Genomic DNA, 15063 nt, shown 5'->3' on the forward strand with positions numbered 1-15063 from the left:
TTATATAAATATTTAATTATATTGTACTGAATAATTAATTATAAAAGCCTCCTGTGAGGCAACATATGGTTTTTTTACAAATACGGCTTCAAGGATTTTTGGCCGTTCTTCCCTCGCTTTTGGTTGGTCGGTGCCTTGCCTCTTTCTCTCTCCTCTCTTTTTTGTGCTCTCTTCCTCTTCGCTCTTTTGATCTCTCTCTCTTTCTAACTTGTTCTCTTCTCTCTCCTCTCTCTCTTCTGTCTCTCTACTCTCTCTCTCTTCTGCTCTCTCCTCTCTCGTACTCTTCTCTCTCTCTCTCTCTCCTCCTCCTCTCTCCTCTCTCTTTCTCTCTGCTCTCGCTCTCTTCTCTCATTCTCTGCTACTCTCTCTCTCTCTCTCTCTCGTCTTCCTCCTCTTCTCTCTCTCGCTCTCTCTCTCTCTTTTTTTTCCTCTCTCTTCTCTCTCTCTCCGCTCACCCTCTCTCTGCTCTATGTGCCTCTCTTGACTCGGTTTATTAACACTGCCCGTGTCTATTTCAATAGAACGGCGCACACGCCCACTGTACGTGCGGCTGTGCTAGCGGTGAAAGGCGGCGTAGGTAGTAAACTTTGCACAGTTACTAGATGCCCAGTGGCCTAGGCAGCCGATGCTGCAAGAGGAAGCACACGATGTTAGAGAAGAAGTCTTTGCTTCCACCAATACTGGTTTTTGTATGCTGGCGGGGGATTTGATTTATGTGTGCATGATATTAACAGCTGACTGTTGAATATTATATGAGTACTTGTATGTAGAGAAGAGAGAGAGAGAGGAGAGAGAGGAGAGAAAGAGAGAGAGAGAGGAGAGAGAGAGAGAGAGAAGGAGAAGAGAGAGAGGGAGAGAGAAGAAGGAGACGAGAGAGATGAGAAAAATGAGGGGAGAGAGAAGAGTCGAAATGAGAAGGAGAGAGAGAGTGAAGAGAGGAGGAGGGAGAGAGAAGACGAGAGAGAGAAGAGAGAGAAAAAAAGAAGAGAGAACAGAAAGAGGGAGAGAGAGAAAAAAATGAGAACGAGAGAGAGAGCTCGAGAGAGAGAGAGAGAGAAAGAGAGGGAGAGGAGAGTGAAAGAGAGGGAGGGAGAGTAGTGAGAGAGAGAGAGAGAGCAGAGAGAGAGAGGAGGACGAAGGGAGAGAGAGAGAGAGAGAGAGGAGAAGAGAGAGCAAGAAAGCAGACTTACGAAGAAAGAGGGAGAGAGAGAAAAAAAGAGAGAGAAAGAAAGAAAGAGGGAGAGAGAGAAAAAAAGAGAGAGAAAGTGAGAGAGAAAGTGAGAGAGCGCGCGCGCGAGAGAGAGTTAATAATCATTGAAAGTAAAGGTCAGATTTCTGAGAGGCACCGTTTTTAATTGGCTTGCAGTTGGATAATTACTACCGATAAATGAGGAGGTTTCTCATTATTGGGCGGAGATGCTTATTTTTACCCTTGGCTGCGTCGTTCGCTCCCTCAGGGCGAGGTTTCGGGGAAGCTTTGGTCTATAGCTATAGTCTATATGGCTCCCTGGTTTGGAACCCGTTAGCTTGTTAGCGGTATTTGCAGCGGGGTTCTGTGGTGAAACCGCCTCTAGATGTTTCAGGGAAAGCACGATGAAGAGATCCCGACCCCTTCACTCACCTCACCCCTTCTCCCTTCTCTAAACTTATGCTCTCCATGTCTCTCACCTCCTTCCCTTTCCCTTCACCGCCTCGTATCCTTCCCATTTTTTAACCCTATGTTTTCGTCTTCTCCTACTTCGTCCCTCGCCGCGCTACCTTGTGTGCTTACCTGTCTCCTTCTCTCTCTCTCTCTCTCTCTCTCTCTCTCTCTCTCTCTCTCTCTCTCTCTCTCTCTCTCTNCATTCCATTAATAGATAGTTACTACAGTATAGAGACCAGATATGTAATTAAAATAATATAATGCCAATGTTGGGTGATAGCTCCATTAGGAGGTTCCCAACTTTAATGTCATTAATTTTAGCGGTTATGTTATAAGGTTACGGCTAAGGGTTAGGGTTAGGATTATCCAATCAATTAAATGCATTACCGATTGATATGTATCAAGAGTTGGGAACACTCTAATGGAGCCGTTTAGCCAAATGTTGTAATCTTATAATGTAACGTACCCCTTTCTTTACTTATGCATTCCCGCCATTTTGTCATGTTTCGACCTTGCTTGATCTCCCCCCTTTGTGTTAATGTTCGCCAATAATCCCCTCCGGCCGTTAATCACCGGTCTATAGTAGCGCACCAGCTGTGTGACTATAACGTCAATATACAGCATCTTGATTTATGACCTTTTTTTCTTCGAGCTACGGTCTAAGATACGATTGGCTGGATTGTGAATTATGGTTGAAACCGCTGGCGTGGTGTGTGGTGCGAACGAGGGAAGACGTAGATAAATTCTTTATGCATCGGGGCCATTCATCCAACGTGCATTTAATCAAAAGAATAACGTCAGACTGACATACACTCTTACATATATACGCGATCGCTCTATACGATAGTAGATTCATCAACAACATATAAGAATCGTCGACACAGTAAAGAGCCGGCTTAAAGCCACGGCAGGGATGAGTACGGAGCCACCGAGAGATCGACGAGCGCCATAGAAGAGGCAGAGAAATGCCCGAAGCCCTTATATACGATCAGGCTCAGTTACTCCTGATCTGGTCAAACGGGATTGAGATAGCGTTATCCCTGGATTGGCTAGAAAAAGTGCGATAGGCATTCTGAAGGAAGGCCTATATATACAGTAAAAACCCGCCGTATAAGACACATAGTATTTAAGAAATGTTAGGCTAAATATTTCGCTCATTTAGACCCCTTTACATAAGAACGCTGTTTAGGCATACAGATTTTGAAGTAGGTTCTTAATTTTCCATGCAGGATGAAGAACTTAAAAAGAAACACAGGTAAAATAAAAAGACGCGAGCTGCAACAATATTCGGATGCAAAACAATGGGCAATCCAATGCAACTGCGCAATGCTCAACAATAACCAATGTCCAGCACCCTGGCATTGTTATTGGAGAACACAGTACTTGTGCATTATTACATATACAGTAAAAACCGCATAAAAAGACGAACGCGTCGGGTGATTATGTGTTAGCGTGTAAAGCATGATTGTGTACATGTATTGTCATTGACATCTCAACCATAAAAAATACAAACATGTGCCAACAACTAAAACTGTCTCCCATATAACACCTTCACACAGTAAACCTACTGTACGCTGTAACACATGCATCACAGTCACTAGCGCGGCGGGTTCAGCTAGTAGCATATTAAATAGTAGTAAACAATTAAGAACCTATTTACAGAAGCCCGTTTTGAGCAACTAATTTTTCACGTAAGCACCCATTTATATAAGGAACATGTTGAGGGCTAACTTGAAAAAATCGATGTTCTTATACGCGGGTTTTCTACTGTATTGGCGCGTGACAATAATTCGCGTTCCACACGTTGTGACGTCAGTTTTGGCCACTGAGCAGAAAAAGCTGTTAGCGCTGCAGGCCTATAGCTCCTAGAAATGCTAACAGCTCCGCCAGCAAAGCTGGTAAGGCCGCGCCAATTTTTGGAGCAAATTACAGTAATAAAACAGCATGGTCATGTTCTTCCCTTGTGTTTCAATTAGTCATTATCAATGTCCATAACAATAATCGGCTTCTTGTTTTTCCGTTCCCTCTATCGGATGACTGTTTTATGCTTCTTTGCCGGGGCTCACCAATTAATGGAAACGCCAACGAATCGTTGCTGCCTTGGTAGCTAACCACTCTCCCACTTTGAACAGCGCAGAGTGTGCAGAGAGACGCTGGAGTTCTGGTCACATCGTAGCAACGTAGTAGCGTCTCAAGAACATTGCCGAGTGGAGCCGCAGAAGCTGGTGTCTCGCTTATTTACTAGAGGAGCTACAAAAATAGTATACAAGAATAACCAATTGCATTAACAAGCACACATTGTAACTTAGAGTTGGTCAAAACAATATATCCTCAAGCCTAGGAATGTGGGGGAGGCTTGTGGCGAAAGGGTGTGCCCGAAGCCAACAAACTTGTGTGGCCCGGCTCCGGATCCGGCACTAATTGAAGGCTGGTTCCAGGCTATCGTCTCTGTCATTTACACCAGGCTGCCGAATATGGCAGTGGCGAACGCCATTGTTTACATTGTATGTCACGGTTTATCACGGATTAGTGTTTCAAAATATTCCTTAGAAGTTAATATGCAAGACAACGAGATTTCTACAGGGTACAGTTTCTCAGTGTTTTCGAATTTTCCGGTTGATGCAATAGCTGTAGGAATCAGCGGCTCTGGTTTTATCCAAGAAGCTGTAGGCCGGCATTCGAAACTGTCGGCGCGCGGGCCGACGTGAATTCGAAGCACTGTTTGCTGACGTTCGCAAATTTCGTGCTAACAATACCCTGCTCACAGTTCACTTCCTTACCTGGACATAGGCTGGTTCACCACAAATACAAGTTATTTTTCATTTTATACCAATAGAGAAATAACCCAACAATATAGTAGAATATAATAGCTACTCCTTTTTTCGGCTTTAGGTCTACCTACAGCCGCCTTTGGGATATATCTAGGCACGTACGAAATCAGGCATGGTCCGGGGGGCCATGTCTAGAACGCCATAGTGAGGACAGCACTCGCCGCTAGACAATCGAACACCACGTCTATGCTGACAGCAATTACCGAAAAAAATAAAGTTTTCTGAAAAATGTGCATTTTTTGGTGAATACGAAGGTTCTGAGACATTTATGTGTACTCTAGACGAGTTTGCCTACTCGAGCAATAATACTGCTTGCAGTCCATTCTGTAACCACAACCTAAACTTTAGTAAAGCACACAGTAACAAGCACAATCCACCCAAATGGCACTCAGGTTTGATTTAAAGTTTCACACATTAAAGGCCTGAGCTTTCATTACGCTTGCGGTAACAACGCGTCCAGGAACATCCCGTTGGAGGTAACCACGTCGTCACATGTAACACCGGCTTCACAAGTAACACGGCTTCACCTGTAATACGTTGGCATGGTGATACGTCGGTGGCGGGAACGAGGGTCGGCAGGAACACGTTGGAGGTAGGCACTCGTCATCAGTTAACACGGCTTTTCACCAATGTACAGCACGGCTTCACCGTAACACGTCGCCAATGTACCCGGCGTTCACCGGTAGTCACGCTCGGCATGGTAAACGTCGTGCCTGGTAACACGGGTCGCAGGAACCACGTTGGAGTAGCGACGTCAGTCACATGTAACACGGCTTCACATGTACACGGCTTGACCCGTAATATCGTCAGGCATGGATACGTCGGTGCCGGTAACAGGGCGTCGCAGTGAACAACGTTGGAAGGTAACACGTCGTCACATGTAACCGCTTCACATGTAACACGGCTTCACCGGTATTACGTCGCGCATGGGAAACTCGGTGCCGTACACGCGTCGGCAGGAACACATGTTGGAGGTGAGCAAACGTCGTCACATGTAACACGGCTTTCACCCCGTAATACGTCAGCATGGGTAAACGTCGGTGCGCGTAACGGGCTGCGCAGGGAACACGTTGGAGGTACTCACGTCGTCACATGTAACACGGCTTTCACAGGTAACATACCCTGGCTTTCAAACCGGATAGTACGTCGCATGGTAAATACGGTCGTGCCGGTAACACGGTGTTGCAGGAATGAATGAGTACGTTAATTATTAATATTAGATTTATTGTCGTTTATGACTTCCTTTTACTTTTAGTGCAGCACGTACACTTACTTAATTTACTTAGCTATCAGTCAGAGTCTATCCACCAGTATACACAGCAACTGCCGTATACTACAATTGCAAGTCCAACTTCCCGCCACTATGATAGTAATGTAAATAACCCGGCAAGGCTAAGACTGCAAGATCATAGCTTCGACGTAACAATAACATACATGATAGTACCTCCAAGAAACGGTATTGCTAGGGTTAGAATACCCTAGAGACGTATTGACGTTAGTCACACAGCCTGGTCAGGTTAACATGATAGTTGATATATATACGGCTACCGACTACCGCCTGGTATGTAAACAAACTTGTAAAGCCACCTACGCTTGCGAGGTGTATTGACGTTAGTCACACAGCCTGGTCGGGTTAACATGATAGTAGCTCCAAGAAACGGTATCGCTAGGGTTAGGATACCGTATAGACTATAGGTATAGACAATCCGTCGCACAGCCTGGTCGGGCTAACATGATACATTGATAGTTGATATATATACGGCTACCGACTACCGCCCGGTATGTAAACAAACTTGTAAAGCCACCTACGCTTGCTTCATAATTACTTATATAGTCGTTAGTCTACCTATAACAAAGTTATACTTTCTCTTTAATTAGATAACCATAGAAATCGCAGCCCAATAACCTTAATGTCATAATGTCATATAATGAAAACAATGCTTGCGATCTACTGTGCTTGCCCCCGAACATGGCGGCGCCGGGGCGAATACCCGGATGTGTGACGTCAGTGAAACCTATGTATAACACTAACAGCTCGCTGTACTCACAGTCACTATCTCCCGGACCCCGGTCCTCACTCGGTGCGTCTCCCTCTCGCTCCGACCGGTAGACGCTCGCCGAACAGTCGCTTCCAAGTTCTCTCTTCTTCCTTTCTCTCCCTGCTCTCTCCAACTCCTCCGTCCAATATATTTCACTCTAAGCTCTGCACTGTCCCAACCTCTACCGCTCGCTCACTCCACAACAACGCTACTCAAACTCGCGCCGTTTGCACACGACTCGCCGAACGGCCTACTGTTTCTCTACGCTATCGCCGCTCTCGGTCGCTAGATGGGGTCACAATCGCAACTAATGGCAGCCCCCATCGAATCTGAAGGTAAGTGAGTAATTGCTGCAATACACTTACAAAACAAACATGAAACACACAGAAATACATTACAAACACAACATTTAACCCCCCTCCCCAAGGGCAAACTCAGCCCCTGCGAGCACCTCAGCTCGTGGCTACCGGTCCTACCGGTACCACCGCCACACAGACTATCCATCCGACCATTCACTGATTCAGCTGTATTTATATGGCTGTATGGAATAGCTCCAAGAAACGGTCATATAGTATACAGAAAGACCCGGACCCCGGACGACGGAAAGAGACAGTCATACACAGGCTGTGTATTCCTAATTCTACCTGACATTGACAACCCAGGGTGCAAATACACTTTGCACCCGGGTGCAAATACACTTTATGACCCAGGGTGCAAATACACTTTATGACGTCCTTCTAACCCTAACCCTAACCCTAACCCTAACCCTAACCCTAACCTGCCCAATAAAACTAACAAGATGTCATTTACTCAATATAAAATATCATTTATATCAATATAAATAGGTTAGGGTTAGGGTTAGGTTTAGGGTTGGGTTAGGCGTTAGAAGGCAAATCGTCCATAAGTGTATTTGCCACCGCGTAGCGTGTCTTCTAGAAAATAGGCTAGGCATTCGTACGTTGTCTCTAGGCATAGGCCATGTGTTGTGTTTGATATTGCAATCCAAATATGCCAATTAAAACAAATTACGGAGGTTAATTGCAGTTATTATGCATTTTCTAACGTTTTTGCGAATAGGCATGTACTCTGATATCAATTATTTTAATATTTCTAAAATGAACAGAAAAACTACCCGTGATCTGTATTGTTTACTGCGTTACACGTCTTACCTGTATAAGGCTGGCGCTATAAGCAGGTAAGCCTCCAGACTATGTTCCACCGTTGCACTACCTTTCGGCTCTCAACGAAAAGCGCCTTTTTTGCGCCATTTTTTTTCGCGCGAAATTCGACTAGGAGTTGCAATAATTAGGCATTATGCCGACGCAAGGTGGAAGGCTCGCTGGGAACGTCGAGAAAGCATTACGAAGATAAAGTTATTCTTGTTGTGTATTTCGTGACATTTCCGTCAGTTGGCGTAGTCACAGTGCGACCGGCTGTGTTTGTTGGTGTATGAAATGTGTTCAAGCAACTTGGCAGAATTCGCATATAGGAGCTGGCAAAAGGGGTTTCGAGGGAAGCATAGAAGCATGAATCTGATAGTTATTTAACATGAATAAAGTTGTATGTTTGTAAGTGCAATGTAACAGTGTGAGTATTTTTAATTATTTCCTGGTATCGATGCTTATTCAGGCCTGCAGCCTAATGGACGCGGCCTCTACATGGTTTTTGTTCCAACTCCTATAATACCAGTCGTCCATAGTTACGTTGACTGCGTTTCGCCTACACTGAACTACTTTCTGGTGAGTAGCGCCCTAGCGGCCGTTACGAGCAGGAGCGGTAATCCATTAGAGAATCAGACCACTATTAATGCCTCATAGGATCCTATACATTAAGAATTGAATTTCAGGAGGCTGAAAAATAGTAATTCTCGGACCGTTTTTCGGCCAAGTGGCAATATTAAAGCTCTAAGCGTAGCCATGTACTTCAGCTGTGGCACCATTAGAGTACTGACAGTAGACTTGTCCGGCCGTTTTTTAAAAAAACTATCGTGAATTTACTAAACGCACCACATTCTGTGCATGAAAAACAGTCCGTGCAGTCCAATGGGGGACCATACATTAAAAGAATTCTTCATTTTAGAATTACCGTAACCATCCACACCATTACTCAATGTGTATGTCTTTGCCACAACACGATAGCCAGCTAAATTTAATGGAACCACAAACGTGCGCGTGCAGCTTTATATGCACGAGCTCGCGGGCGCACCCTGATTTGGTCGGGGCCGAATGACGCCGTCACATCCTCTAACCTAACAGAGGTAGATGAACAGTAGTGATTTAATATTTGCAACGTGTCTGGTATAGAACGTTTTTTTCTCAGGAAATCCTGTTCAAATGCGCAATAAAGATCGTTTCACGCCACAATTTACCCGCGGCTTGCACACGGCGTCAAAATGTTTGTGTTAATTCGCTGTTCTCGTTTTTGGTTTTGGTGATTATCTTCGAACCCCACCCTCCCCGCTTCAGGCGATTCCGGTGACGCTACTGCTTTGCGAATGCCCAAGTGTTGTGCTTAGTTTGAGTAGTCGCTAGAGTTGCATAGAATGAGGGGGTTTACATTGATAAAATTGCATACCTATGCGAAACTTGAGTAATTCGATGAGATCAAATAACAAAAAAATTTTTAAATCGCACATTGAAATTCCGATTTTCTGCGTAATTTAGAATGCCACACTGATCGGACATTAAAACAACGGTGTCCAAGATTTTTGCTTTGCGATTGAAATATTGTTTCAAAAAAAATAAAAGGGCTTTTTTGTCAAATTTGATTCTAAACGATACTGACGCGACATGTCTTGTTGCTCTGCGTATAGCCAAAATTAGCACTCGGAAAGCAATCGGTTGATTTTTTATAGCGAATTCCAAGCGGCTGTGGGAATTGTACACCAGGTGGCGCTATCAGATTATAAGTGCTATTGGTAGACGTTCATTTTACGCGCTCCAACAATGATGGTTGCGAGGCATTTTTGATCATGATGCTTCAAGAATAGGCATTTAGCGCTTCATTTGGAATAGAAATTGTGCAAAAGGCGACAGTCAGTTTCGAGATTAGGCGATATGTCCAAGTTGGGTCACCCAACAAGAATCATCAGCTTTCATTGTTGCCATCTTCGACTGTGGATAGACACATATTGGCGAAGCGATCGGACATCATGGAACCGTTTTATTACTAAGACTTGTTCTCGAATAAAACAATACATCTGGGACAAGTTTATTTCAAGGCTTGTAACTCATGCCAAAATTCTTCTAGCTGATTGGCTTGAATGGGTGCAACAGACCAGCAGATTGACAAAGTACTGGACCACAGGGTGTTTAAGTGGTAGCCACGAAAGCCACTTTTCACAAGCATTAAACCAATGCTAATACTTCGTGCAGATCACGAAATGTTGTTATGAGAATTGGTTACCCCAAGATCGTTCTTGAATTCGCAAGTGTCTAATTTCTGCTGGTAAATTACGCTGCGTGCGCGATATATCAGATTTCTATAGGCCTGCTTGGGTGGACTGTAGATGCACAACTGGAAATTCATACGATCGATGGCAACCTTCAGCTCCCCTAAAAATACATAAGAATTGACATTCAATGACAGAATTAGAAAGAAAACCTGATACAATGATTACAAGTACAACGTCTTAGCGTAGAATTTAGCAATAGCAGGACTATTCGCAGACTATTAGTCGCGAGACGATGAGATTTGAACGAAAGCAGGGACCTTCGACTGTGTGGTGGTGTGTTGTGTGTGTGTGTGTGCTGTGTGTTGTTGGGGGGGCGGGGGTAAGCAACGGGTTAGGTATACGGGTTAAGGCCTAGTAATTGCCTAATGACTAAAATTTGACCGAGGACTAGGCTTAAGTTACACTATTGCGCATGCCGTTAGAATTACGAACAAGAATGCATTCGTTATTTGCAATCAAAAGTTTCAAATTTGCTAATGTGCTGTCTTTCAATTGCAACATGACGCCAGAATTTATGTCCAACTCACACATGAACGTTCTCCAAGTCAAACTTTAGCGGAATCGTACACAATAAATGAACACTTCTATACGAACTTTCTGCACAGGGCAGTAGGCGCTCGAGAAAACGAGTGAATAATAATGCCACCGCACTCCTGCAGTCATTAATATTTGAAAATGTGATAAATTTCCGGAAACATTTTTTTCAAAGTGTGACAAGAGAAACAGGCTGCACTGTAAAATTCCTTTATTGAATCCTCCAATAGGCATCCTATACTTAAGAATTGAATTTCAGGAGCTTGAAAAAATAGTATTTCGACCAGTTTCGGCCGCAAGTGGCATATTAAAGCTAGGTAGGCCATGTCTACTTCAGCGTGCACGACATTAGAGTTATGAACACATATGTTGTCCGGCCCCGTTTTTAAAAAAATATCGTGAAATTTACTAAACGACACCACATTTGTTGCTGAAAAACACGTCGCGCAGTGCCAATGGAGCCATCACATTGAAAGAATTCGTTTTAAAATTACCAGTAAACGCATACACCATCTCAATGTGTATGTCATGCCACAACAGCGGATAGCCAGCCTAAATCATAGAAAATCGCAACACTAACCGCACGCAAACACGGTTTAGTGTGCGAATTTCTATGGCCTAAATAATGCAAGCCCACCAAAACGTCGCATCAGCTTTAGTCATCGGCTGCGGGCTGCCAAAACTCCACGACAGATGGCGGCTCTCGGCTCTGGCTCAATTCTACCACGGTTAGCACTTTTTATCCTACACCATCGCCACTGTTAGTTTTCAAAAAAATTACCGCAGGGGACCACCACATGAGAAATGGCACCGCAGTTAGATGCGATATTGACATGACTACTAAGGCACTTAAGAAAAAAAAACCTAAATCCTAACCCTCAATTACCTAACCTAAACCCTAAACCTACGCTAAACCCTAACCCATAACCCTAAAAAAAAAAAAATTAAATTAAAGTGCGCTAGTAGTCATATCATATCGCATCTTTCTGTCCTTTGCACTGAAAATACTTCGTAAAAATTGTCGTTTTGCGTCGTTGACTCCGGTTGTCATTTATTTATTTGTTCTGTAACTTTTGTGGCCCAAGGATAGAGAACATGGGTCCCAATAACACCAATGTGCCTAAACCTAACCCAACTTTGCCCTAACGCCTAATTCTAACCCTAACCCCTAACTCTAACCCCCTACAATCCTACCTTAACCCTAAACGCCTAACATAACCCTAACCAGCCTATATGATTATAATATTAATATAAGATATATATATATAATATAATATAATAATATATAGTAATATAATAAATATATAATATAATATAATATAATAATTTTTGAAACTAAAGAGGCGAAGGTATAAGTGGTGGTCCCTAGCGGTAATTTTTGAAACTAAAGTGGCGATGGTGTAGGGATAAAAAGTGCTTACCGCGCGCGGCTGGGTATGAGCTGTATAATAAGTACTAGGTTATTATATTATTATTACAACTGCTATGGTCATGAGCTTCTACTTCTATTCTATTTCTGTGTAATGAACCGGTAGTGATTTAATAGTGTCACGTGTCAAACGGCCTGTTTAGTGAGGATCCTGAGTGTGGGGCACTGCATGCAGTTTGAGTCTTTAGCAGGTGATATTTACCCTAATTATGGCGTCGAAAGATAAAATAAAAAGGTTTAATGTGCATGTAGCCGTGCGTTCCAGGTAAGTTTAGTAAACGTTCAAAAGTAATAATACTTCTACTCTAGTTCCACTTCTAAGTTCTAGTTCTACTTCTACGTCTGGACAGTCCGTAACTGTAAGGAATAAACGTCCAGGGCTATAGCCTATAGCTAGCCTAGGGGCTAGACCGAATAATTTCTGTCGCCATATAACGCTTTTTTTTATATTTTTGGTGAGGGTTATTGGACAGAACGGGGTCCTATTGCGCTAATAATGCGGCCCGTACGCTGCTATTGGCGCGAAAAAAAACCTACCGTTCCCTTCTACACACAGGCACCTATATCTAACACGATCCCCCCAATGCGAGCACCGAAGGTGTGAGATATAGCCTAAAGCCAGTAAAGGTGCCTGTGCTTCGACATGGCTTTACCTTGCTACTGATATGTGTATACTGTATACATTCACTTCAATCGTTATTCACTTCTTAAAAGATTGTTCTTCAGGCCCCGCTTCATTTCAATTAGGGTGCAAATACACTTTATGACGTCCAGTATGGCGGCGCAGTTTACACTAACCGCCACGGGTTATTTGCACCGTAATTAGTGTTAGGGTTAGGGTTAGGGTTAGGGTTAGGGTTAGGATTAGGGTTAGGTTAGGGTTAGGGTAGGACTTAGGGTCACAATGCACCATAAAAAGTAAGGTGGGGTAGTGTACAAAGCTGCGCCGGCCATACTGGACGTCATAAAGTGTATTTGCACCCAATTTAGTACAATATACATTCCGGCGTGATTCGCCCATTTTGTCATGCCTAATAAGAGTTACACCGGATCGTGCCTGGCCGTCTGGTAGAATGAAACGCACCCCGAGTCGATTCCAGGTCGGTCCTTATCTACGCTAGGCAGTCGTGGCCTTGCTGGCTTGCCGGGAATCCCATAGGCTTGTAGGACGAGTGTGAAATCCTGTAGAATCGCCGTGAATGGCATTCGACTCGTATGTGACGGTAATACACCTTACATTCTTTACAAATAATGCGCCAAATCATAAGCGAGTCTATCAGCCCTGCCTGCAGCGCCACAGATACAAGCGAGAACCAGGGGCTATGTAAGATCTCGCTCTGATATCGATTGGTCTGATTGTTTGTAATGGCGAAGTTTAATTTATCTAAATTGAAATAACGGGGCCTGAAAAGCAATCTTTTAAGAAGTGAATAACGATTGAAGTGAATGTATACAGTATACAATATTCAGTAGCAAGGCGTAAAGCCATGTGGAAAGGGAATGGGTAGGTTTTTTTCCCGCGCCAATAGCAGCGTACGGGCCGCAATTAGCAGCTCAATGCATTTTGCATGTGATGTCCCACGAAATTTCAATGAACCCCCGTTCTGTCCAATAACTCTCACAAAATATAAAAAAGGTTATATGGGACAGAATTTATTCGGGTTCTATAGCTAGCCTAGGCTAGCTCTAGTAAGCTATAGCCCGCGTACAGGTGCCAGCTGGCTATGGAACGAGCCATTTAGGTGATGCGCGGGACCAACTAAGAACACGCTTATACGACTATAAATAGTGATTCCACAATCATCGATCATACTCGATCATTCGTTGAACAGTGGCTTTTTTTCTTTATTTTTTAACAGAAACTTGGAAAAGGTGATGAGAATCAGTACATTATTATACACACAGTAGTAAACATTGCAAAACAAACAGTAAAACAGGGCTATAACAAGCACATACAATGCCGCAAACAAACACGTACATGCGAACACGTTACGCACCGCAGGCATTCAACACGACCGAGTAACGGCGATTGTAATCGATCACGTTGACTTGGTCCAACCGATGAATCGATTACGAAGATTACAACCGATGACAACACTAGCCTATAAAACGTCTGTGGTAGGCAATTAAATGCCTCTTATCCAGCGGCAAACTGCCCGCTGGGCTATAGTAACTAGAGCTAGTGATGTCAGGGAATCATCGATTATACTCGATCAATCGGTTGAACGTGGCTCAGAACACACGCAAGCGCTTGTTATGCAAAAATCCATAAGTCGATTAATCGGGAAAAAAAAAAAAATAAAAATTTTTTTTTTTTTTTATTTGAAACAAGAAAACTTGACAAAGTGATGAGAATCAGTAAAATGTATTATACACACAGTAGTAAAGCAGTGCAAAACAAACAGTAATAGGGCTAAACGAAGCACCTACATGCACAACAGTACCAGTGCACCACGACGTACGCACACGCAGGCATTCAACACCCCGAGTAACCGATTGTAACCGATGCATCGGTGTACTTGGCGTCCAACCGATGATCGACTTACGAAAATTACAAACCGATTGACACACTAACAGAGCTATAGCTAGCTATAGAAAGCCGAATAATCTGTCGCACCATAAATAACCTTTTTTATATTTTGGTGAGGGTTATTGGGACAGAACGGGTTCATTGAAATTTCGTGAGATCGCATGCAAAAGCATGCGCTGCAATAGCGGCCCGTACGCTGCTATTGGAGCGTGAAAAAAACCTAACCGTTCCATCTACATGGCTTTACCTTGNCTTATCTGCTTTACTTTTAGTGCAGCACGTACACTTACTTAGCTATCAGTCTATCCAACAGTATACACAGCAACTGCCGTATACTACAATTGCAAGTCCAACTTCCCGCCACTATGATAGTAATGTAAATAACCCGGCAAGGCTATGACTATGACTGCAAGATCATAGCTTCGACATAACAATAACATACATGATAGTTGATATATATACGGCTATATACTATATATACTATAATATATACTATATATACTATACCGACTACCACCCGTTATGTAAACAAACTTGTAAAGCCACCTACGCTTGCTTCATAATTACTTATATAGTCGTTAGTCTACCTATAACAAAGTTATAC

This window comes from Priapulus caudatus, unplaced genomic scaffold (assembly GCF_000485595.1).
Source record: "Priapulus caudatus unplaced genomic scaffold, Priapulus_caudatus-5.0.1 Scaffold2195, whole genome shotgun sequence".
Classification (NCBI taxonomy): Eukaryota; Metazoa; Priapulida; class Priapulimorpha; order Priapulimorphida; family Priapulidae; genus Priapulus; species Priapulus caudatus.